The sequence below is a fragment of the Homalodisca vitripennis genome, chromosome X (assembly GCF_021130785.1).
Source record: "Homalodisca vitripennis isolate AUS2020 chromosome X, UT_GWSS_2.1, whole genome shotgun sequence".
In the NCBI taxonomy this organism is placed as follows: Eukaryota; Metazoa; Arthropoda; class Insecta; order Hemiptera; family Cicadellidae; genus Homalodisca; species Homalodisca vitripennis.
In genome coordinates, this window is record NC_060215.1 from 52,324,797 (window position 1) to 52,352,040 (window position 27,244).

A 27,244-nucleotide genomic window follows, 5' to 3' on the forward strand; every position below is an offset into this window, starting at 1 on the left:
AAACCAATATTAAACACAAAAATCGAGAGAAAATATTTAACGGTTGTAAAACCCTGTCAAAAACCACATTGTGGTACATGCAAAATTATGTCCTCTAGTCAAAATGTTAGCAGTAACATAACCAATAAAACGTATCCAATTAAAGGAACTATTGATTGTAATTCACGTAATATAATATATCAGCTAAATTGTAATTTTTGTAATAAACAATATATTGGCCAAACCTCTAACCTTCTTCGTATCAGAATGACAAGTCACCGTTACAGTATTGTTCATGGAGATGACAAGCCCCTCGCTGTACATTCCAGGGAACATAATCAGGACAAAATTGAAAACTGTTATAAATTAAAAGGCATCAATAATGTTCCATTGCATGGCATCGAAAATATAAATAGGATTAATTTGAGAATGAGCAAAACTGCTCATCAATTCGTTTTAAAATCAACATTTTCCTTTATGTTTGAACATTCGTTAATTTCTAAAATTATTTTTTTACTCTTTAGTATTTCTGGATGAAACATCAGCTGTGAGGTATTTTCCCCTGTTTATTATTCTATTTCAGTTCTTTTTCTTGTTTGTGTTTAGTTAGTTTCATTATTTAATTTTGTTAATATTTATACACTATTTATTTATTTAGTTATCTGAAAAAGTATGCTAAAGACATACGAAAAATTCATAAACAGTTTACCAATATTTGATATAATTTTATTTTTGCATGAAGAGAATACATATTGAGAATATATATATATATATATATATATATATATATATATATATATATATATATATAAATGCCCTCTTTCCGAGAAATCTGAAATTAGACACACATTTGTATTTTGCTCCAAACAGACTACCGGTATCCATTATCAATAAGTTGCGATAACAATGAATGATGATGATTATTACTATTACTATTACTAGAACAACTACAACTCCCCTTAGTGGCTCATATATTTTATTAGTATTTGAACAGTGACCTTGGTGTTACCCAAATTAAATATATCAATGCTTCTACTTACTTTGCGACATGCTCCTTCCGTGGGATCTCATTTTGATTGCTTTCCAGATGAGATCCCAAACATTTGTTTTTTACCGGCCACCTTTGGATAATCCCTTGGATTCCGACTGGAATTTTAAGTAGTTTCATCACTTCCTTTTTCTACATTGCTCAGGAACTGGGGTAGGACGTTACGTGTCCGAGGCTACACCCGGATTAAGCCACCCATTTTCGTATTAAGCGCCGGAAGAATCATATGGGCAATAAAAAATAAGTTTTCAGAACAAGACGAATCCCACAGGAGAAGCGACTTCAGCGCTCGTTACCCTCGGGGTACAGACGTCTACCCTCTGAGGGTCAAACCACAAGTAAAGGGGGGCAATACCAATTTCGCCCCCAAGAATGTATTACTGACGGTGGTGCAAAGGGGAGTGCTACGGTCATACAGTTCCTCTCAGGAGATTCCACCAGCCTTGCGAACGTCGTTTTACCAGTACCCTTCTGTCTATGATTAGTCCTAAAAACGACTTGACCAATCTGGAGCCCCATAGGTGACAGATCAACGAAGCCAATCAGGACTAGGGAAAACACGTCATATGATGGTCCTCGGACCAACAATGGTTTGCAATGTTTGATTTTTCTGTGATTCCCTTTCTTGTGTTTTCTTTCTGTTCTCTTATCCTTAAGTTTAATGGTCTTTTTTGTCTGGCCTATATATTCCCTATTGCAAAAAACTTGTTATACTGTAAACACAGTTTTTAAAATCCTTTTTGCTATTTTTTTTGTTTTGTTTTTACAAGACTCTGTCTAAGAATATTGTGTGTTACCTGTTTTGTTTCACTGAACGATGGCAAATGTCCGGAAAAATCATGTTTCCTTCACAATCCTTCCATCGTCAAAAATAGTCTTTAAACAAAGAATTAAATCTATATATCGGCGTGTTCTTCACCTTTTATTTTACTACTGTTGGTGTTAAAATGATTTATCATGTGATGTGTTGAAATAAAAATAATTTTAAGCAACTTTAAACCTTTAACTTAATACCAACGTTAATAATTAAAACATACAAAATTGTTCTAATTAATCCATTTGTGTATAATAATGTATAATTCATTTAATATTCAGTACACATTCCAATAGTGGTTTAAGTAAATGTACCTTTTTTACTAAATTATACATTTATTGATTTGTTCTTAAAATATTATGAATGTCACTTCAGTCTTATGATTTAACTTAAGATTTGGTTAAAAAGATTAATTTAATATTGAATCATAAAAGCGAGTAAAACGCAACATAAAAAATTATAAATTATAAAAGTAAAGAAATTACATCCGATCTAAATGTTTGTTACCTATTAAAAACAGATGATCCCTATCAAAAGACAAAATCTTATTTGCTCCCGGCTCGCTCACGCGTCGTTGGATTACTTTGCCAAAGGTAATGTTGGAATTTATATAAAAGTTACAAAATAGTAAGTTTTCTGTGCAGTTGTTCTAACCATTCTGGTTTTTGTTATTTTAAATTAAATATATGTATATGAAATTTTTCGATTGAAATGAAGAATACTATCAGCCACAGACAGATGTTAGTGACATCCTCTTGTGAACTCATATAACTTATATAAATATAAACAATATTGAATGAAAGACAAACCATGCCCGGACTCATTAATGATTATGATGTGTAATTCTACTGCTAAAAGTCAGGATCGGATTATTATAGGCATAGTTGAATGAGTACTATCCTATGTTTGTTATATGGAAGACTACATGCTGTCATGAATTCCGCTTTGAAACGCAGATACAGGCCGCCTCAATTTCCAAGTCGCAAGTCCAAGCTGGCTAAGCGTGCTAAACGGTTTGCCGTCGTTCAAAGGTCCAGGCTTGGCCGGATATTACCACCCTCCGGCGTTTGTAAATGACGGAATCCATGGCACACACATACGCAGTGTTGGGTAATACATATTGTGGAAATATAAATTTACAAATACATGTAAAGTTATCAATTTCATTTTTAATTTCTCATATAATTATTAAAAATAACATGCCCCTTGTTTACAATGATATTATACAAAAAGCTGTACGATATCCAGGTGATATATGTACACAAATTTATCTTTAATTTTCTCTAAATTAACAATTTTGTACTTATTTATTTACTTATAAATCAGCTAGTTTCTCGTATAATTTGCATTTCTGAATGCTTTTAAAAGTCCATCATTTATACGAAAACATTATTTTGATATTATACTTAATTTGAGGGGAAACCTGCTGGGAAGCCATGAAACATTTGCTCGAAATCATTGTCAAATCTCTGAAAACCAATGAAAATCTTCTTAAAACCAGTAATAATATATCTTAAATAAATAAAAATCTGTTAAAAACAACTATAATATATGTTAAAATCAATACAAAATCTATCAAAAAGGTTCAAAAACTGCTACAAATCAATAACAAATCTTCTTAGAATCGATGCAATTCTGCTTTGAATCAATGAAATTTTATTACAATGCTATCAAATCTGCATTGAATCAATGCCATATATATCACAATGTAGTCCAATCTGCTTCACGTCAAAGTAAAATGTATTGGAAACATTAAGAAATCTGCTTAGGTTTTAAAATATATTGCTAGATTATCAAACCTGCTTGCAATAAATAAACATCTGTTTGAAAAAAAAAACAGAGAAATATGGTCAAATCAAAGCAAACCAAGTATTATTTAAAATGTACAAAAATATGTTTATTAGATTAAAAAAGTATATGTAAATTGCAACTCCAGTACAATCGTTCGCTTTTGAGCATTTGTTCTCTCTGATGTTTATATAATTTTGCCAAAGACCTTAAAAAAATAACAATATACTAAGTAGTCGAGTTGGTTTATATAATTGTATCCTACCATGGTTCATTAACAAAATCCAGAAATTTCTTATCATTACGTTATACAAAAAATGTAATGCTAGCCTATACTTCGAGACCAATAACTTTATCATTTATTGTTATAATTCTTATTTATTTTCCATTGGTCCGCATAGATACCTAACATTAAATAGGGGTTGAAATAATTAATACTAAAACTAAGAAATATATATACACATATTTTTGTTTTGGCCTACTTTATATCTATGATTTAAAAAATCCCATCTTTAAATACAATACATTTTTTGTAATATTTCAATAAAATCATTAAAGATAAGTATAACCCGTAGAAACTGTTAACACTACGAACAACATTATTACGCATATTTAGTTTTGTTATGTGAATGTTACAGTATATAGTGTTGTAAGTTTAGCTAATTTATTAATTGTATAAATTAGTCCAATGGATCAGAATAGAATGTTTGGTCTCGAGTGTACTTTTGTAACTGTAGCCAAGAATCAATACGCCAGCCAGGTGAGTTTGTCTTCTCCAAATATTTAGCATAAAGGGATCGGCGGTCTACCTCTGGTATTAAAAAATTTTTGTTAATTAATTTTAATACGTGCTCTGTTGTAATTTTGAGTTATAAGCGGTTGAGTTTCCAATGGATCAGAATTATAGATTTGGCCATGACTGCACTTCTGTATATTGTACAATAAAACAGCATGTTTTTATAACTATAAAATAAGTCAGTATTCAAATGTGTCCGTAAGTATCATGTTATTGGCTAAATTTAAATCGATAGTTATTATCGACTTTAGAAGTTAGACTCCGAAATATTACGCCGGTGAGGGGAGTTTTTCTTCCCCCGATATGTAGTGTCTGCGATCTACCACTAGTTTTACTAATGTATTAGAGTTGTATGTTTGGCCACCATTAAATTTTATACCTTTGGAAAAGGGAAAAGCAAATTTGTAACATTTCAAATTACTATGCCACTCATATGAATTTCTTCTCGCCAGAGAAGCAGTGGAGCGGGATGTTTGTCCACCAATGGTTCTTCCAGATTTAGTTTTGTATATTTTACAAAGTGCTCTGTTGTATGTTTGACCAAACTGAAAAATTTGCAGTGTGTATAAAGAATAAAGGAACGTTGGCTAAGACCACACTTTTGCACAATTGTCCAGAACTGCATTTATTGCCCAAATGTGTGATGTTGTAATACTGGCCAAATGCTAAGCTAAAGGGTACTTATATTATTTAACTCATTGTCAATCATCACAACGGTCACTTCAATCAATCAATCATATTTCTGTTGCTTTCAAACAGTTTTACATTGCATTTGCAAACGTCAATAGATAGAGCAAAAAATCATTGCCTTTTGATATTCTAAGATTCATTCATTGCATGCATACATACATTAAATTACATTCTCCCCCTCATTCATACATGGCTTCAGTATAGGTACTAAGTTACGAAATATTTGTGGTCCCAGCGGCGTACCATGAACTTATCTACAGAGTAAAACACTTTAGACACTTAAAGGAACTTTAAACAGGGTTGGGTTGTTGACATTTTTATGCTCTCAGGGAGATTATTAATTAATCTGACACCAGTTTGTGAAGGAAGTTGTTCAGATGACAGTGTTCTATGATGTTGCATCCTGTAGCTTTCCCCACCTCTAGTATCATACCTGTGGACGTCCCTGCCACGCACTAACTCACATCGGAATCGGCAATACAGAGCTAAATCCTAGATATAGAGGCAGAGTAAAATCAGAAAACCATGCTCCCTGAAAGCATCGCGGCACCACTCTCTTGGATTCAATTTGCACATGATTCTAATGACTTTTTTCTGAAACCTAAAAACTCTGTTGAATCTTATCCTAGAACATCCACCCCAAAGGCGTATGCCGTAGGTCAAATGGAAAAATGAAAGGCCAAAATAGGCCATTCTTAGAACGTGAAAAGAGCTAAACTGTGCCAAATTCCTGACGAAAAAAAAAAAACGCCTGAAGCAACCCTTGCACATACATGCTCAACATGATCGGTCCAAGTTAATTCTCTATCGAGATATGTTCCAAGAAATCGAGTGGATTCAGTTTCTTCTAAAAGAGTGTCCCCTACCATGGCAATGGTACATGATTTTGTACTCCCCAAATATGTAGTGGTCGGGGTTAGCTTTCTACAACGTTGTGTTTTATATAACGTAGTATATTATCCAGCGTGCTCTGTTGTAAGTTTAAACTAATACATTGCAAGGTTGTGTAATGGATCACAATAGTATGTTTGGCCACGATTTCACTTTGTAACTTTGACCAAGGGTACAGCAGTTTTGTACAGTTGTCCAAAAAGTCAGTATTAAAAATTTGTTCAAATATGTGATGTTATATTATTTGAAACCCTAAATTAACACATTTGTTGTTGAAATAATCAGGTACGATGGCCGGGCAGCCAGGAGAAAGAAGCTGATCAAGGTCAGTGGGAGTAATCCAAGAACGAGGAAGGTTATAAATTGAGAATAGAAGGATTTCAGGTCCGCCGAAATAAACAACAACCGTAGTAATTTTGCTAACAAAGTTAAGATGAGGAACTGGACGGTGCGAAACCCGACGATGGACAAGAATAGCAGTCCCACCAGATGGGGGGAACACCAGTTTGAATTGGCCTATCGGTACGATAAACAACGTAATTTGGAATTGTGAAGAGAAAGGTGAGTTTCCTAAAAAAAGAGAATGTTGACGAAATATTAATAAAGGACATAAATGAGTTTATGAGGTCTATTTCTGATTAAGCTGCAGTTCCACGTAATGAGACAAAACTTTCTAGACATAGCGAGTGGGCATGAGAAGGTGGAAGAGATTTTGTGCAGAACAGTATAGTTTTATAGTTTTCCCAATACCTTTCTGAGAAAGTGGTCAACGGTCTGCTTAGTAGAGTCAGGAACAATGTTGTGGCCTTTAAAAAGGCAATTTTCGTTGACATCACTGGCTCCGGGCGAGCCGTAGAAAGTCTAGACAGTTGTTTACAAGGTTATGGCAACTTCGAAGGGCGATCGTGTGGAAGAATGACTGATCTAAGGGGTCACACATTTTAAAAATAAACAGTGTTTTCTTGTACGTACATTACCTTTGTAAATCGAAATACAATTTTGAGGTATAAAACGTTTTATTTTCCTAACTCCTATAAAGCCTTCGGATGGGCAACACCGGAGTTGTATTGTACCTTTCTACTATTTTCTTGGTTTTCAGCATCCCCTCTGCATTAACAGAAGCAGTAATCCAGGTCTGTCTATAAAAGACCATTTTTCGAACAATGACGTTTAGTGAGAGTTGGATATGGCAATTTTAAGTACTCTTCTTTAGTTTCCCCACCGTCTGCAGAATAAAATCGTGTAGTTGGCACCCTCGTGCTCCCCATAGGAACACTCCGAGCTTTCAAACTTACCTATCTTATACAAGTACGCTCGAAAGCTCACATGGTCGGTCAGGTACTGGGTCAGGTAGAAATTTATATCCCCATGCCGTCTAACGTTCTCTGCTCTCATGCAGTCATCGTTACTGTTTTAGCGCATCATGGTTTGAATATTTCTGAGCAATGTGTAAACATATTGTTATACATTGGCTGCATACTTTATTAACATTCAAAAACATCTGTTAGTTTTATTACAAATACCTCTTTTTGGTCGTGTAATTTTAGCTACACGAAGACAATATAATATAATTCAATCGTGGGTTTTATGTACGGTAAAACAATAAACAGGAAATTTCAACTAGGGTATTGTTGATGACTATTTTCACATCGCGGTCGACTAGATTCACGTCGATGTTCAGTATTAGGGTTAAATAATAACTCTTATACATACAAATAAACTATATATACTTATATATTTATACAACACTGTACACAGTAGCAATGCTTATATGCGATTTAATTTATTTTAAAATTAAGAAAATCTAGGGAGAATCATATATTTTGTATCATGTAATTTTTGACAATGAATCATGCCATCGCCGTGATATGTATTGACAGTAGATTATTCATGTATAATCTTGACGCATTCAAAGATACCAGAAGAAGTGAAGGTAACAAATTTACCATTTTAGAATCGCCTCACTACTTGCCTCGTAAAACCAGTCTACTGCATAATAATAAGATACATCTACTCTCAAAAGATTGAGCTATACTGAAAGTTCATATTAAAGGTTTTTAGAGATCTTACATATTTGCTATTTTACTTGATAAAACTGTAAACACTTGAAATTATAAAAGAAATACACAGGTGACTACAAACCGCCAACATCATTGGATTAGACTATTACATCGATATCTTGTGTAGCTGGAACACGTAATCGGTTGTCTTTCCTCTAAAATAGAAATAAAATTTTTCCTGTACAGGTACGTCCTAAAATCCTTCTTTTCACTGCAATCAGTGATTTTTTATAGTTATATTTATCTTTAAAAGGGGTAAAATAGTTCATTACAACATTGCGTACGTTACGTATTCGTACAAAAACATACTTTTAAAAGATTAATTATTCGTTTCAATATTCTGTTACGATTAAATTGATAAAATTTGTTTAATACATATTAGTGATATACCCATAGTATAGGACACTACATGGATTTCAGAATTTAAAGACTCTTCTGACGAATTAAAGAATAGTTGGTGAGTTAATCTCTTTTGAAGCTAACAATGCCACTATTTGGAAGAGGTTAACATAGAATATATTGGTAGAATAGGTTTAATACCATAGGACTGTATGTATAATATTTTTTGCAGTCATAATCTATGTGAAATCAATGAATTTCGTCAGTCAAAAATATTCTTTGTTATGAAAGCTTTTGAGAATTTTTCCGGAGATTGCAAACGTTTAGCCATCTTCAGCAAAAAGATATTGAAATGTAAGGAGTAGATAGAAAGGGCGATTGTCTGGACGTGGAAACCGGAGTGAGCCTGATGAGATTTTTTGTAATAAATCGACTCTTTACCTCAAACAATAACATTTTAATCTTTCCTTGCCTGAAAGTGGGATCATGTGATTGAAATACACAGAACCGCAAATACTGTGATAGTAAAGCTATGTCTATTATAATTTTGTACAAAATTATTACGATTAAAATGTTTGTAATGTTAGTTATAATGTTAGTCTAGTGTTAAGATAAGGCTCCTTATGTTGTGATCCAGTCATCTCAAGATGTTTAACTCAATATTGATAGCAATATTTTGATTCTAAAACCAATTGCTGTAATGGTAGTGAAATGGAATTGAATTCCTATAATTTTTAAGAACAAAGGACTGCAATGGTAAGGTTATCATTGAACATCCTCCATTGTTCCATTTATACAAAGTATGTTTTATTCAATTGTATTGAAACTTATTTTTTCTATAATGTTTGTAAAATAATGAAGTTTGGTGAATAATTTAAATTATGGGCATAACTATCCTAACCAAATATACAATTGGTTGTTTTAATTTCTTTGAAATATTATATGTAACACGCAAGATGTTTATGATGGAATCTAAAAATTTATATTTTGTATAGGTATCATACAGTAAACCACAAAGGGAAGCCATTGTTTGAATTTTTTCCCATTTATTAAGTTATATTATAATGTTTGACAGTTTTTCATGTAATTTTACTCCCTATACATTTACACTGTTCTGGTGAAAGTTACTGTTACGCCTAATATTGATATGGAAACGATTTAGATTTTATGTACATTAGCTTCGGAGTATTAAATATGGATTTCCAAGCATTTATTTATGGAATTTCTAAATAAATAGCCTTTCGTTTTTCATATGGTGTACGGAATGTCTTCTTGCAATTTGTATTTTAATATTTTTTTCTGGAAGCGTATAATTCAATTACAGTAATTATGTATCGATTGAACGGCTGAAATGGATGATTCACTTTGGTTGAACAGAAGTGGTTAAGATCTAAGTTATATTTATTATGTAGACACGAGTATATATTGGTAAATTTCATTAGAAATTTTGTATTGTTAACATTAAGTTCTGTTGTCTTGAAGCTAATTAAATGTGTATTAGCTAATAGTAAAATCTAACCGATAACATTAGTCTTAGGGTCTGTAATTATTTTTCAAAATGTAAACACAACTGAACTGCATTTTATAACTGAACAACTAACTCATTTTTAAGCATTATTTTTCCCATTTATCAATATTCTGTATATATATTTTTTTAATATAATAAGCAATTTAAATTAGAAGAATCCAACATTTTTGCCCACATATTCAAAAATAATGTGTTTTTTTTACTTTGTTGAACTTAATTGTATCTGCCATTTTACGTAATAGAATGAATGCAACTAAAAATACGAATGAAATATACCAAGGTATTGTACACTTAAGTAGTTTCAGATGATATAACTAAAATATGTTCATTTCGTCCATAACTCCAGGATTACTAAATGTACTATATAGTAAGCAAAGGATTACTTGGAGCCTTGTCAAATGTCCAAATATAAATTAAATCTCGTACATCATACAGCATGCCCCCACTTACCCACTTTCCCCAAAAATAAAGCAACATGATTCTGATATATGGCGTTAAGTGAAACATAAATTAAACAATTATTTTTAAACACTTTATAGAATAAAAATAATTTTTGTTCAATTCATCTGGATACTTTAGAACAATGATGTGCCTCTTATTAACACACTTTCTTATTAATGAGCAATTTTGAAGATTCAAATAAGATTTCAAAAATGTATTCACTAATGTAGTTATTGTTTGTTTATTTCACTTACAAATTCTGACTTATAAAACATTTGCTATTGAATTGTGCATAACTCACTACAAAATATAATATTGCTTTTAGTTTTTTATTGCTCCTGCATATTTTTACAAATAAATCCATGTTATGTAAAGATTACCAGAGTGAATCCGCTTATTAATATTAGTAGCTAGCAAATAACTATAATCACTGAACGTGAAAGTGTTACAAAAATATTCTCTCGCTTGAAGTTTTATCATATGGTTTAATGGTTTTGTAACTTTGTCGAGAGCATTTAAAAAGCTCAAGGAAAGAATCAACAAAACTTGGCACTAAATGCGGAGAGTTGCGACATAAGACACTGTAAGCCTCCGACAGTCACATCCCATTGCGTCAGAATCAAGTCTGAGATAATTTTTATTTCTTTTCTGATTAACGAAATAGATGAATATAAGAATTTAATTGACGGGCCCTACGATAGCGAAATCTAATTTATACTTCAATCAATGTTGCATTATCTTAAACATTTATTTTTATTGGACAAATACTCCCTTATTTCACTTATATTTTTAAGCAGGTTGTTTCCTATTTAGTAAAAATTTAAGTTTTAAAATGGTCTTCTAATAAAAATTTAATAATTTTCGACTTACATTATATACTTATTATTGTTTATGTTATAGTGTTATATTTTTTAATATCGACTATTATATTCCATAATAGGTAAACCTTTAAAAACACTAACGACATACCTAATGTACAGGGATTTTTTTTATTGTTTACATTGGGTAAACTGAATTAAACTGTCATGTTGCTTCAGGAATACGCCGTATACGTTTCTTTATAACATGACAGCACGATACACAATAGAACATTCGTAACTACAATAGAAAATATGTAGTTCAATGATACATTATTATGTAAATATCAACAGATTACAAATTTCAAAAAGTAAATTCTAAACCTCTTGCCCAAAGAAATTGAAAAGTTGAATTATTTTCAAAAACTGTATTAATACAAACTAGATTAAAAAAATTAAAATTATTAAAATATTTCTGTTTTCTAGTATACAAATTAATGGCGGTGTATTGATAAATAATATTTTGTTCTGAACTTTGGCATAATCCAAGAGATTTTTCTCCCTGTCCTTCATAAACTTAAAGGAAGAAAATTTAGTTACTTAAAGACTAAAACTTTCATAAATAATTTTGATATGTTGGTTCAGGAATTATTGAGGAACTTATTTGATTGAAAATTATAGTAAAGTATTAATCAATTATTGAAGACTAATATTTTATCTGTTCATATCAGTTAACTGCTATTTTAACAAGTAATAACATACATATATTCAATTACGTTATATAATTTTTCAACCTGTATCACTCCTTTCGACACTATCAGTGTTAAAGTGAGTAAGAAAGGATGATATAATTATGATGTATAGTTGATATTCTCTTTTTTTCTGCAGTCTTACTAGGCATACTTCTACTAGAAAAATTCCGGTGAAAGCCAGGACATAAGTAGTAGTATTTATTCGTTAAGAGATTCTCTTGTTATGGATACAGTAAATGTTTATAGTAATTAAAATTAAGGTTTTTTCATATCGCCCAGTAAAGGATAGCAGTTATTACACATTTTATGAAAAAAATCTGATAAAGATTGTACACGTGTTCATATGGATGGTAATCAAAATATACAAATACCGTTAATAATGTTTCGTATATTTGTAAATGAAATACTATAGTTAATTTTCTCTAAATGGCGTAAACAATAATGCATTCGATATTACCTACACTCAAACCTATCGATATTACCTATTAAATCAAACTGTGTTTACCATTGTGCTTACTACTGACTATTTAACATAGTATAAAAAGTGTATTATTTCAGTATACTTTAACCTAGAAGTATATTAATGAACTAAATCTTATACCCCTCTAAAATATGGATTTACGAAGGAAAAACTGAAGCTGTATAGTATAGCTCAAAACATAATATGATACTCCACTAAGCTCATAAAGTTCGATCTCAAGGGACAGTGAAGATCGCACGTCAAGCGGCTTTCCGCTCAGTTCAGTGTTAAAGTTGCTTTCTCTAGCGCGACCCTAGCCGAAAGTAAACTTCGCTTTTTGGCAACGCTTTCTTACTTTGTGTAACCAGGAATGGAAGCTTAACTCTGGATTTATATAGACATATGTTATTAGGAATCGAACATGGCATTATCGAATCAAGAATCAAGAAATTTATTTGGAATAAACATTCACAATCCTGGGTCCCAACAAATTACAGATAATTTATCATTGTGTTCCTATCATTATTATACAAAACATCCTAATATAAATATGTTCTAATTATCAAAAAGAAAAACGTTGAACGCGCCTTTGGCGTCGGTTCTTTCAACCACTACCAATGGAATGCACAACCAGACTACAGAGAAAGCAATAGCAGAAAGATATTTCTGGAATTAAATCATTGTATAATATACATGATCAAATGATGCTATATCTACGTCTATCTACAACAAATTTTATTGAAATGTATTACAATATGTCAATCATAGTTAAATACAATATATCAATAAATTTACCTGCAACATACGCACGCACACAAACAGACACTTTATTCTGTACAAATATAAATCCAACATCAATGTATAAGATAGAACACAATTCAAAGCTACAATTATATGAAAAGTTATACAATATAATCTATTTTCCTAAAACTAAACGTTCACTAGTCTATTCATCATTTTCCATTTCAAGCTGCCAATCAAGTATGTAAGGCTTAGCAATGTAACAATTTTAGCAATTCTATTGGGATTTGATTAAATATTTTTGGAATAATGTATCTCAGCGAATGTTTCCGTATGTATTACAAAATCTAGGCAGTTTATATTTATCTAATTTTCTAAATATATAGCATGTTTTTGAGTTTTCTGTTTTAAACGAATCAGATAAGTAGTGTTTTTGAATGATATTTAATTTTAAGAATTGTTTGGAATATAAGGTATTGCATCTGTACAGTAAAAGGCTATCAGGAATTTGGAAATTGTGCTGCAATTGAGGCACGCCCACTATTTGAAATAGTGTTCTTCTTTGCAAACTATCCATTCTGTTTATAACCGATTTAGAGGCTGTGCCCTATACCACGACCCCGTACCGCATCAAAGATTCAAACATCGACTTATAAATTAGCTTGATTGCTGAACCGGGAAGGGTATTTCATAAGTAATAGAGTTTCGCAGATACAGCTTTTAATCTTTTTACCAATTTGTTTACATATAATTCCCAATTCAATTTGTAGTCTATAGTGATGTCCAAATAATTTGTTTCCGTGGCCATTTTTAAACTTTGACACAAACAACTGTTTTCATTATGGTTATATACACAAACACAGTCATGGCTTTTAATTATTAAAGGTCGATCAGGAATATTATGAGAGGAAAGAAAGTCTATTAATAGGGTTTTTTAGACTTTATTATTAGTTTTCTATCGTGTGCCCACCTAAGCATTACATTATAATTAGACGGATTAAGGGATTCTGCCAGGTATAAGTCCTTGTGAGCCACACGAGTGCTGTGTCTTCCGCGTACATACACAAATGTCCACGGAAGTTTTGTTTTGACGGAAGACTGTTAGCATATATATATATATATATATATATATATATATATATATATATATATATATATATATATATATATATAAAATATAATTGGGGCTAAAACACTACCTTATGGGACTCCTTAGTTGGAGACTCTGTATGAACTACATTCAATGGAAATTTTAACAGAAAATGGTATATGTTCCAGGTAACCACTTTAAAATGTAGGATTCAATTCTAATAATTTTTTATTCATCCAGAAGTATGGCATAGTCAAGTGTATTGAATGCTTTTGAGTAATCGAAAAAAATGGTCAAAACCTGCTTTCTGGAATTTAAATTATAATTTATACAATTTGCAAAATCAAGCTACAAAGTTTCTGTTCCTTTATTTTTTTGAAGACCATGCTGGTTTTCACAAATTATTTTATTTTCATCCAAATATTTATTTAAATAGTGTGCAACATATTTTTCGAAAATGTATCCATCACCGATAAAATTGCTAAAAGCCGATAATTTGACGTTAAGCTTCTGGATCCAGACTTAAAAATTTGTCTTATAATAGCAACTTTAAGGTTGCCTGGACACAATCCTGAATTAAGTGATAATCTTATAAGGTTGCATATTACATCACAAATCCTGCTCTGCGCCATTTTAATGTCCATTACTTTATTTTTCGCTAAATTTTTTAAACATCCTATCTCGTTCCTTTATTTTCTTAAAAAGGAAGTCAGTCATCCAAGGTTTTTTTAAAAATCTGAAGCGATATGTCTCTGAAGACTTTGTTATTATTACTATTGTTTTACTCCTGCCATAAACATTTTTGAAAATTTTTTATTCCTTTTCGTAATATGAGTTTGGATTATTATCTGTATGTACAGTTGGCCAGGTTAACTCAGTCAACAGCCTATAAGCAGGAAGATTACTTAAGAATAGTTTGCTTAGAAGCATCATGACCTCCAGAACCATGGTCGTTAACCACAGTGCAACCTATAAAATAGGTAATAACTGCTGGAAATATCCTCCAAGGATCGGACCTAAAGTAAATATGGTCGATGCACGATTTAACTACAACGTTATTTCGAATTTCTTCTCTTGTGTTAATATCGATGAAATTCACGAGTCCATAAGAGGTTAAAATCGATTCATATCGATCATACACGAGGTGATGCAGCATGATTTAAATTATGATTAATGTCACCGAGTAATATAAGTCTCTCCTTCCTATCACATTGACTCAACAACATATCTAGCTCATCCAAAAACGATCTTCCAGTGGTGATTTGTCTGTAAATGTGTAACATTTGTACGAATTGGTTTTTAAATACGTTGAAATTAAGTGCCATGAAACTCATATTCAGTTAAAATCAGAGAAACAGACAATATTTTATGAATATACGCCGCCAGGCCCCCTCCCCTTCTTGACTCTCTGTATCTAAACCAACTGCATCAGAACAGCAAACATTGAGTTTATTATTGTAATTCAGACAAAAAGCAACAATTATATGTACATACGATTCCAGCGTTTATTTACGTCCTAAATAAGATAATGGCTGTTAATACTACTTGTCCCTGTTACCCTTGTTTATGTTTACGACTTAAATGTGCTTTCTTATATATGTAATAATATCCTTATATCAGTGATCTTTTTTTTATTTAAAAATAATCGCCGGGCTGTGTAATATAGCTTCCACGTCATTATAGCACCATTGATAGACTTGAAAAATACAAAGAAATTAATATTCATATGTGTTGTTGTAAGTATAATCTCGAGAGATAAAATGAAAGAAACGAACATTTCTACCTTAATGGTCCATAAGTTATTGTAAGTTTATTGCTGTTGTTGGTTTATTGTTTATGTGACTTCTTATGAATAGTTTAAGGAAACATTACTGCATAATTTTGATTGATGTAATTGCACGAAAATGTATCTTCAAATAACAGGCATTTTGTAAATAGGACTTTACGCACATGATTGTCTTAGACCGCAGAGTGAAACGAAAACTGTATGGTGACTATCTCGATCTTAGTCTGTCGGAAGGAACACTTTAGTTTATGATAAAGTAAATTGTGGGTATATAATTATATCAGTAATGAAACATTTAATTAAAAATGTTTACCTTGTGTTTTCCTAGTAAGCTTACCTTGTGAAGCTTATTAGAAATGTTACATATGCAATTGGCAGATAAACAATCAGATTTGCATTAAGATATTGTTATTGTATTGTAATGTTGTTTCTTGAAGTACTGAAGTTCATTAAACATTTTTGGTTTGTTCCCTCTTTGTAATTTAGAAGACAGACTTCTCTTTCTCAGTACAGTTCGCACACCGTCCTTGTGTATTTTTTTCTAGTTGCCAGAAATTACATTTACCTTGTACTCATCGTTAAACAGCAATCTAAAACTCAAATTATGTATAATATTCCAATGTCCCATCCGCGTCTCGTAGTTTACCATTTAAAAGTGAATTGCCAGGTTTTCACAGATTTTATCTTCATCTTTCCAGATAATTTTGCGTTATTTCAAAAATGTTAGTTTTAAATTTCTTCTGCTGGTTTTGATATTTTACTTTTTTGTTTGTTGAAGATATCCCTTTCATTATTTTGACATGAAGATCAGGTAGTCCCTAAACATTAAGAAACAATAAACTAAAACTCTGACTGTGATCGATAAGAAGATACATAATCTAATTTATCTACTACGAGTACATCTAATCTCGTTTAACCTGAAGAGACGTTGAGTGGTTCACTTAATCTAAACTTAGTTTTTTTATCTAGAGGGACGTTTCACTTTTTTAGACAGCGATGCAGGATGACGCCAAATACGCAAGCGAAGCTTGATATAATTGCCTACTGAAAGATCAGATCACGTTGAATTGTTTGGCATGAGATAATTGCAACAGTACAAACTGAAGCTCTTTCTAGTTTAAGATATATCTAAGACACATGTTTGTCAAGCTTTCTATATTTAGGACGCTTTGAACAAATGGGTTGAGATGTACACTTATTGTTTATAGACTTGTGTCAGGTTATATTCTCTCTTGGTCGAACCGAATCGACAGTTTTGTGAAAGTTTAAAGGTAGAAAGAAGATTTTAACTAAATATTTGTAGGTCATTGGTTTATAGTTTATTTCTTATTTATATTTTACAGAAATAATAGCGTTATTTTAAGGTTAAATTATAAGTTAATTTTAATTAAACTTGTATGTGCTAATTTATCAGTATTATAATTTTAACGATGTATTTCATTTAGATTTAAAATACATAATGTAAAATATCACACAAATAAATATTTGAAACAAGAGAGAAAACTATAAATCTTCTCTTCTGTGTAAATAATCTATTTTATACTAACCGAAATTTGAAGACGTTGGTATAATGAAATCATTTGTTACATAAAGATCTCAATTTCTCAGTCTATACAATTTACACCATGTCTATGCACTGTATACTTTTAAAACTACAGTTTTATAAACTAATATGTAATCAGCTGATTTCAACTGAGTCCAGTTTATTTACCAGAACTACAGTAAATTATCAGTAATGTTTATAATCAAATACTGAACAATTGAAAATTAAGACTAACTTCAATCTAACTCGAAACACTTTAATACTCGTCAATAGCATATATTTAAGAAAATTGTTTTCATAGTTTAAAATATTGGTATTCATTCCTTAACTCATTCTGTTTACAATTGCAATCAGGTACTTATTGTGTTAAAGTACTAAATACAACATTTTTAATGTTTACTATGGTAAATTCAACCATGTTGCGTAGTATATTTTATTGCCTTATTACTGTTACCTAAAGTTAAATAATGAGATCTAATTTACACTAATGTATTAACACACGCAAATATTTGTATACAATGTATTAGTGAAAATAGTATCATTCCATTAGGGAGTTATTTCAAATAATATTCCAAAACTTGAAGTGAAGAAAATTATGTTATAGTTTAATTTAAAATACACACACTACGCTGACTGAGTAGTAATGGGTTTTGTTAACTGATAAGATGTCGACAGAAGACCACACCATTAGCTCTGAGTGGCTGTTGTTTGCTCAGTATATGAGTATTTCCCTTCCCTGTTTATAAACACATTTGGCCCTGGCATTCTTTATTTTCTCCAACTTCTTATTACCTAATCGATGTCATTTTTAGTGGAAGTTAACACCATGGATTAACTTTGTCGTTAGAACCTTGTTAGACGGGACCTTGTGATGTTTTGCCTCATATCCTTTATTATACGATAGGCAAATGATAAAATAAATACTGTATATGTATTGCACTAGGTAAGCGCATAATTGATACCATTTTTCCCGAAGTTCAAGTGTAAGAGACCAGAATATTTTTTTTTAACCCTTTCACTACCATTGGGACACATATGTCCCGAGAGAATAAAAAAAAATATGGACACTAAATGATGCTAAATTTGAGGGCAATTTTGTAATAGTCACTACAGGTGGGTATTTTCACCGTTGCTGTATTGGCACAATAACTTGCTGGAGCACTCAGTTTTTATTTCACTGTTGTTTTGTTCTGACCATGTGGTTGCACTTTTGAGGTTATGGTGTTGTTGTTTTTGCTAGTGACTGTTTAATTCAATATAGTGAGTTATTTTGTGTCCCTAATAGCTACAGATAAACCGTACTGTATATACAATCAATTTGTTTATTGATTTATTTCAGTGAAACTTGTTTAATTTGCCATATTCTTGTCTTTTTTGTGCTGGGACACAGGTGTCCCAGTGGTGTTTCAGTGCGGGACATATACGTCCCAGTGGTAGTGTAGGACCATGTCGCATTTAAATAGTAAAGACATAAGTAGTTTGCTAGAGTTTCCTTCAAGTGAACCTGATAGACCTTCGGAAGGTGATTTGATGTATGATAGCGACAAAGACCCTGACTATAAACCTTCTGACTGTTCTGAAAGTGAATGTGAACAGTTTTTTTTGCTGACAGTGATAATGACGTTAAACCAATCTGATTCTTCCGAAAAAAGTGATGACGCTTCTGAAAATCCAGCTGCTCAAAAACCTGATGATGCTGATGACGGTGGGCAGGTTTCTAATGATCCTGGCGAGGGAACTAGCAACCAGCCGGACACTGCCGATAACAGTCATCAGGCCACTGCAGATTCTGGTGAAAGAACAGGTACCCAGCCGAAAACTAACAAGAAGAATAGAACGGAACTAGATAAAAATAAGCCTGTAGGTAACGAGAGACCAAAAATCCATTTGGATAAGGTAAAACAAAACTTTTAAACCTAGAAAATCCTTGCCAATAAAAGTTAGGCCTATAATTTTAGCTAAAATCAACAGAGGTTCAAAGGAAATGACAGTATTTTTGGAAGTTTTCCCTAAAAGCCTTTTTATGTACATATCGCACTGCACAAATGAAAGATTATACATACTACAAAAACAAAAGAAAAAAATATAGCTAAGACAAATTATCATGAAATAATGGTTGTAATAGGCTGCGTTCTCATCATGTGCTACAAATCGCTTACCAAACATATCTGACTACTGGTCCATGCAAGAATCCATGGGAAATGTAGCTATAAAGAATGCTATATCAAGGAACAGGTTTCAGTTGTTGATGTCGAAGCTGTACTTCAACCTGCCAAACAAACCTGAGAATGCTACCAAGACTTATTATGTAGATGATGAATTAGTTTCTTGTTTGAAACATACTTTTTCCTAAGGCAAGAACAGAAGCAACATTTCAAAGCATTGATGAATCAATGGCTAAGTTCAAGGGTAGGTCGACCATGAAACAATATGTTCCCTTGAAAACCCATAAAGAGGGGCATAAAAATATGGGAAAGGTGCGATTCTGACACTGGCTATTGCTATGACTTCAATGTTTATGCAGGTAAAGATCTTGAAAATGTGGACGGTTCATTAGGTGAAAAGTTGTGGGCAAACTTTCGTCAACTGTAAGAGGTGACAAGGAAGAAGTTGTGCTGTCATTTGATCGTTTTTTCACCTCGGTCAAATTGTTATGTGAAACACGCCATCCTAGTGTCGCAACTTGCATCGGGAACAGGGTAAATGTGCCTAAGTTTGAAAATAAACTTAAAAAATATGAAAGTGAATTTTTATGTTGTAAGGAAGGTGTAGTAGCAGTGTCATGGAAGGATTCTAAGCAGTTTGTTGTCCTGAGTAACTTACACTCAGATTTATACAATGAAATAATGGGAGGAGTTGAATATTTCTGATCAAAAAGTAGGTGTGTACGATTTTGATAGGAAGTCAAAAAAATGGTGGAAAAAGGTGTTCTATAAACTTCTTCTAACATCAGTTGTCAAACGCATGGATTTTGCACCAAGAAGTTCAACACAGGAAAACGTCTCTTCTGACGTTCATGGTGCCTCTAGCGGAACAGCTGCTCGCCGATGGATCAACAAATACTTCAGTCAAAAGAAGAGCTAGCATTGGAAGAACATCAAAGAGAGTGAAAACAATGTCAAACGTCGGTACTCATTTGCCTGTGGAAGGACAGACCAGAAGAAGATGCAAGCGCTGCTCGGATCACCAGACAGAAAAACGAACAAAAGCCATGTGCGCAGAATGTGACCTCCCACTTTGTAAAAACGTATTTTTCAATATATCACACTTAATTATGTTAAAATGTATCTCTTCACGTATTTGTGCAATTTATTGGAATTGATTTTTCTTTTTATTTGTTGTAATAAACATGTGTTTGAATAAATTACTAATTATTATTTACCTTATTGTTACCAATTACATACTTGTGTATACTACCAGTGGGACATATGTGTCCCGTGTTCATATACCACTGGGACACATATGTCCCAGCAAAAAAAAATTAAAAAACGTCTGTAAAAAATAGTAAACGTTAGAAAAAAAATCTGAAAAAAATATTTCTTGCATAATTTGATATAACGAATTAATTAAAATCAAAATTTCAAAAAATTTAAAAGTGGTAGTGAAAGGGTTAAGAGTATTTTTAATTTTTTTAATCATTTACTTAAAGAGCTAAAGTAAACTACAGAGGGGAGTAAAATGTCAAAATAGTAGCTAACTGCAAAGTTTGCTGAGGAAGTTATACAGGATATATCGACATCATTCCTTCTGAGGTAAACCAAAGATAAACTTTCATTTTATATCCTATATTGCTATTTTTAATAACATCGTTCTGTGCATCCCTTATTTTAAATTAAGTTACTGTTTGTTAGTTTTTTTTATTTTCCTTACTTTTAGGACAACCATATGTTGCAAGTTTGTTTCAACTAATCCTTACAAGAGGTTATTGCAAGTAAAAGAAATCGCAAAAGACGAAGGGAAAAACGCATTAACTATTGACCGCGACACTGCTTTAGGGTACAGGATCAAGACAGTGAATAATATAATGACCTTTGGTGATAAGGAGCTTACACCTCTACCATCATTAAATGTAGTAGAAAAAATTGAAGCAGTCAGGGGAGCTAATTGATTAAATAATAAATTGAAGATAAGGTATTATGTATATAATAATTTATCCAGAAAATGTACTCTTTGTCAAGTACGAGTTCCGTTTAGTGAGTAGACAATGTTGCTAATGTAAATAATTTATGGGGATATATATATATCTACACATTACACTTGTTCTATGATCAATCGTGACTTGTTTTAACTATAATGTTAAAAAAAACATTTCATATATCCATAACGTGTATAACACATTTCGACAATTTTAAAATGGTATTTCAGCTGTTATACAGACTATAGTTTTAATTTGTTAATTCAAAGACATCAAGTTAATTTTATAAATGAGAGCATAGTGCAAGTTGTACATTAAAATAAAGATCTCTATCAGTAAATTACAATGAGGCCACTCTGACTTCAAAAGGTTGACTCTTAAAAGTTACGCTGGATTAAAGTAAACATTTGCAATATAGGTCCTGTGGTAGATGATTTATTATTTTTGCCTTTGGTCAAATTGCGAAAGTTAAAGTTTGAAAATGAATACTGCTAGATAGAGTACACTCCCTTTAAATGTTCGTGTTTTTTATTTTGGACATTGGTGGATATTAAACTCAATTAAAAGCTCTTGACAATCAGGGATTTGACACCGATATTGCAACTACCCCATATTATATGAAATTTTTTCAATCTTGATTCTTCAATATCAGGCTAAAGGCTAAGGTTTTAGGTCTAAACCAACAATTGTTTAACTCTAAGATTAACTTGTTGAAGCATATTATGATTATATTTGTATATATCACATACTTATGGATATATTATATGGGTTCAAGTGGTTTTTCCTACAATAATAATACAATCCAGTTACGTATATATATATATATATATATATATATATATATATATATACTGTTTATATTTAGTTCCGAATTATTATCTTAAAAAAATACAGAGTTGGCAGAGTTGCTCACTTTAATCTAAGCCAATATTGTGAGGCTGGTTAAATATTAAATATAGAATACTTACCGTTTATTTATGTGTAGCAAATCAATACATTCAATCATATTATTCGTAGTTTTGTTCTTTAACGTTATGAAATACTTGGCCCATGCTTATTTGTAGCAACAATGGTGTTTCTATATCGTCGCCTTTAGACATTAGTATATTTGAAAACAAAGGAAGTTACATATATTATTTTATCAGTATAATCACATTAAATACAACTAGAATCATAGCACAAAGTTATTCGCTGGAAAGACCTGCGAAGCATAATTAATAGCAGCTAATACTTTTAGATGTTTACAATATGGAAAGAACATATACTTAAATGCAAACTAAATGTAAATATTGCTATTATTTCAAAACTAAAATAATGTAAGACGAAATACACTGTACAAAATACACATAAATAAGATTATTTTTAATAAGCCCAATCTGCCCATTATTTTATAGTTAGTTTCCCTTTTTCAAGTGTCTAGCATGACATCTAATGAAACTTATATGAAAATAAGTAAGCTATAACTTGACTCAATCACAGTTACTTATTCACAATAAGTAGGAGAAATATCTCTTACATTCTTTGCTTGTTTATAGTATTTGCCATTTTGTTATTTTTAAGTTTATTTGCATAGATATATAGTGTTAATATCCCGTCTATGCTCTAATGATGCCAGTATGATCCACAGCCTATGTTATAACCTGAGTGAACTTTCCAGTCAAGTTTGGATAACAGATAACGTATTCATTGACCGACACACAATAAAGTTATATCAGGGGAATATACAATATAGAGCAATGAGGGGAAGGGTTGATTGAACTGCAGCTGAACTTAACATTCTTAGTAATATATAATTACATCTTATAGCTGGACAATAATGTTTTACATCATATTGCAACTAATATAATAATTAAAGATGATTGGCAGCAGCGCATTTAACAGGCCCGTGTTAGCCATCTATGCGCTACACTAAAAACTATTACCCGTGTCTATTTCTGTTGAAGACTGAAGGACATACATGAAAAACAAATTACTAATAATAAAGCTACTAATCATTTAATATAAGTTGTATTTTATCTGAGCGTTATAGTATGATATAGTTTACACAAACTTTTAAATGCAAGGAATACGTAATTTTATATATAAAATTATAAAGTTTGACGGATATGATAATTTGGTTTTATGAATTGAAAAATGATGAATGGGAAACCACTGTAATTATGGTGATTTAAATTATGTTAGTAGTATTATTTGAATACGTTATGTTTGGTTAAATAGTTCTCTTAATTATTATAACTATATTGTACAGATATGGAAATTCAGTAAGATTTTAGAATTGTATGTACATAGGCTTTACGTTAGTCTTCTATTTAATAAAGTATCATCTGACGTGAAAAGTTTTAAATAACCAGTTATACATGCATAATTAAATTGATCAGCTAAAACACTGAATATTATTTCTGAATGTACCTTGTTTCGATTAAAATTTTGAAATGTAACTGTTAAGGTGGGAATATTACTGACAAAATTATACAGGGTGTTGAAAAAGTCCTACACGGGCTTGATTCCCTAAATTCCCGAAAGATTACACGTAAATCAATAAAACCAGGTCCACCATTACTGCACCTATATATTAACTTTTTTAAGTAAATACCATTTTTGTCATGTAAGGGATGACCCGCAAGGAGTTAAAAGGAAATTATAAATGAGAGCATAGTGCGAGTAGTACATTAAATTAAAGATCTCTATCAGTAAATTACAATGAGGCCACTCTGACCTCATAAGGTTAACTCTTAAAAATTAGAATGGATTAAAGTAAACATTTGCAATATAGGTCCTGTGGTAGATGATTTATTATTTTTGCCTTGGGAAAAATTGTGAAATTAAAGTTTGTAAATGAATACTGGGCGTAAAAAATAGTGTTTAAGTTAGTTAGTGACTTCACGTCTAATGGAGGATGGTCTGCAAGGGGCGGTTTCCGTTTATATTCATCTTTACTAAGAACACGTTTTATATGTATATATATATATATATATATATGTATATATGTATATATAAAACGTGTTCTTAGTATATATATATATATATATATATATATATATATATATATATATATATATATATATATATATATATATACCTACATTAATTAAATTTGTATAAATGGCAATAGCCGAATTTTATTTCAATAAACATTGAATTGCTCCGCTGGGCCTCGAACCCGGATCTCTCACTTGCCAATTATAATTGAATCGTAAAAAGTAGGGCTCTGTGGTGTAATAGAAGCACCATTAACCCGGCAAGTGAAAGATCCGGCGGGTTCGAGTTCCGGCGGAGCAAGGACTTTTTGTAATTCAATGTTTATTGAAAAGAAATTCGGCTATTGCCAAATATAAAAATTTCATTTATGTAAATAAAAGTCCTGTGAAAGGTATTTAGTATTCCAATCATATGTTAGTTTGGTTATTTGAACGCATTTGAGACAAATACGGCCAAATAAAAAGTAATTTATATAATTTTATTAATTACCATATTATCTACATTGTGGTGTCTTTGAGTGCAAGTTGAGTTGAATTGCTGGTTCCTTAATTATATTATGAATTAAAATGAATCAAAATCTATACTAGTTATTTTGGAAAGTTTAATGTATCTTATTACGGGGGCAATGTGTTTGTGTAATCTTCCATCTAGTTTTTCAGGCATTCTTTAAAATGGATTTGAAAACTGAGTTTTTTTTACCACGCGGAATACTTGGGAAATTTTGAATCCAATTTCCTTTATGCTTAAGACTCTGGTAAATTACAAATCATTAGGAATAATAATTGAAATACATTTTCTAATATTTACGTAATGGTTTTCTTGTATGCTGCTGCCAGAATTTACAACATTGTATTAAAATATTTATTAAACTAAACAGAACTTTACGAATAAAATGCAAGTTACCGTTATAAACTGTTATATCCTCAGCATAACTAATGACCATCCCGAGTTTAATATATTTATGAAATTTCTTATTAGAATGTGAAGAATCGAGATTTGTTTATAAATAATAGGCAGAGCTCCTTTAAATAAGATATAAATTTGTTTCTGTTGTGTATCGGTATTTTACTTGAATTGAAGTTATACATTATTTGAATTATTTAAGAAGGAAAACTTTCAGTTTAAGTAGGCCTATACCAATATAAATATAAGTAAAGTCAGTAGATTATTAGAGGCCCCACTCCAACTACGAGAGAGGTTCGTCAGTCTACATTGTGTTCGAGGTATGTTCTGAGCAGATTTTGTCCGCATGTGTTAAAAAAAATAGTTTGGTTTCATCACTAAGACGACATAAGCGCTTGTCTTGGTAGTTTTAGTACAAGACGTAAAAGAGTCTACGCAAGAAAAGTTCGTTTTTGAACCTTATACAAATTCGAGTCAGTTCGGTCATTTTTAGTGTCGGTTTAGGAATTTCCATTTTGATTCCAAGCGCAACGGTGACGACGAAGGGAACCAATTGTAGGAATGAGTACGAAAGAAATACGTACAAACATTTGTTACTGTTACGGAAAGTATGAACGGTGCCGGAACAGTGGTTACGGAACGGCTACACAAGTAAATATAGAGTACGAACGTTATTTCACTGGAACGATTTTTTGTTGTCTGTTACAGCTGATGTCAAACCTCATAGTCGTTTATCTGCAAGTTCATGTACAGAACGGTTCGTTTTTGCAGCTGCCAGAATAATAAGTAATCGTGTTTATGGACGGTAAAATTACTTTTGCTTTTACTGGTGTATAGTATAGTTCACTTTAAAGAAATTGTATATTCTTCTGATAATATTCTGATAAGTGGTTTTAATTGTAATATGTGCCAGAAAATGCACGTCCAAGTTATTGGGAAACTTGACGAATTTAATGAAGAGCTGGAGCATTAAGAAAATTATTCGGAAAGAATGAAAGACTTCTGATTTAAATGAAATGAAATGAAAAATGCCTTTATTCACAGAGGCGAAGTTAGGACTTAAAAGTCCTCTCTACCACTTAACCTCCACGTAAGATAGATAGATAATCTTACGTAGAGATTTAGTAAGATAGATGAAGAATCAGCTATCGTATTTTGTCTGGGTTATGAGTCCAGGCTTATATACGATCCTTAAGAATCTTCTAGACCTCAAAACAAGGTAAAATACGTTAGTTATATTGTTATATTGTTATTTTATATATATAAGACATTGTGTGCTTACATGTATTATAACCTGTGAAAGATATATTTTAAATACCCGTTTAAAAAATTGGAAAGTATAACAAACTGTGTTTAAAGCTAAAGAAACTAGCATCGTCATGTGATTATAATATATTTTTAGTGAAGCTTTAGATTCCTATATGGGCTGCATTCACAACAGACTCAAAATAAGTTGCTGGCCGAAGGGGACGGCATATCTATCCTTTTTGTAAGGCACTTGATCTTTCGTTATTTATATAAAATGATAATATAAATGTCAAATTTATACACACCCTAAATATTGATATATCGGGTAATAGGTTATGTTAAGCATTTAACGTTGTATAGTAAAAGTTTTCAAACGGTGAGACTATTCTTATTTCTGATGTAGTTTCTTAACTAAAAAATTAAGTATGCGACTACG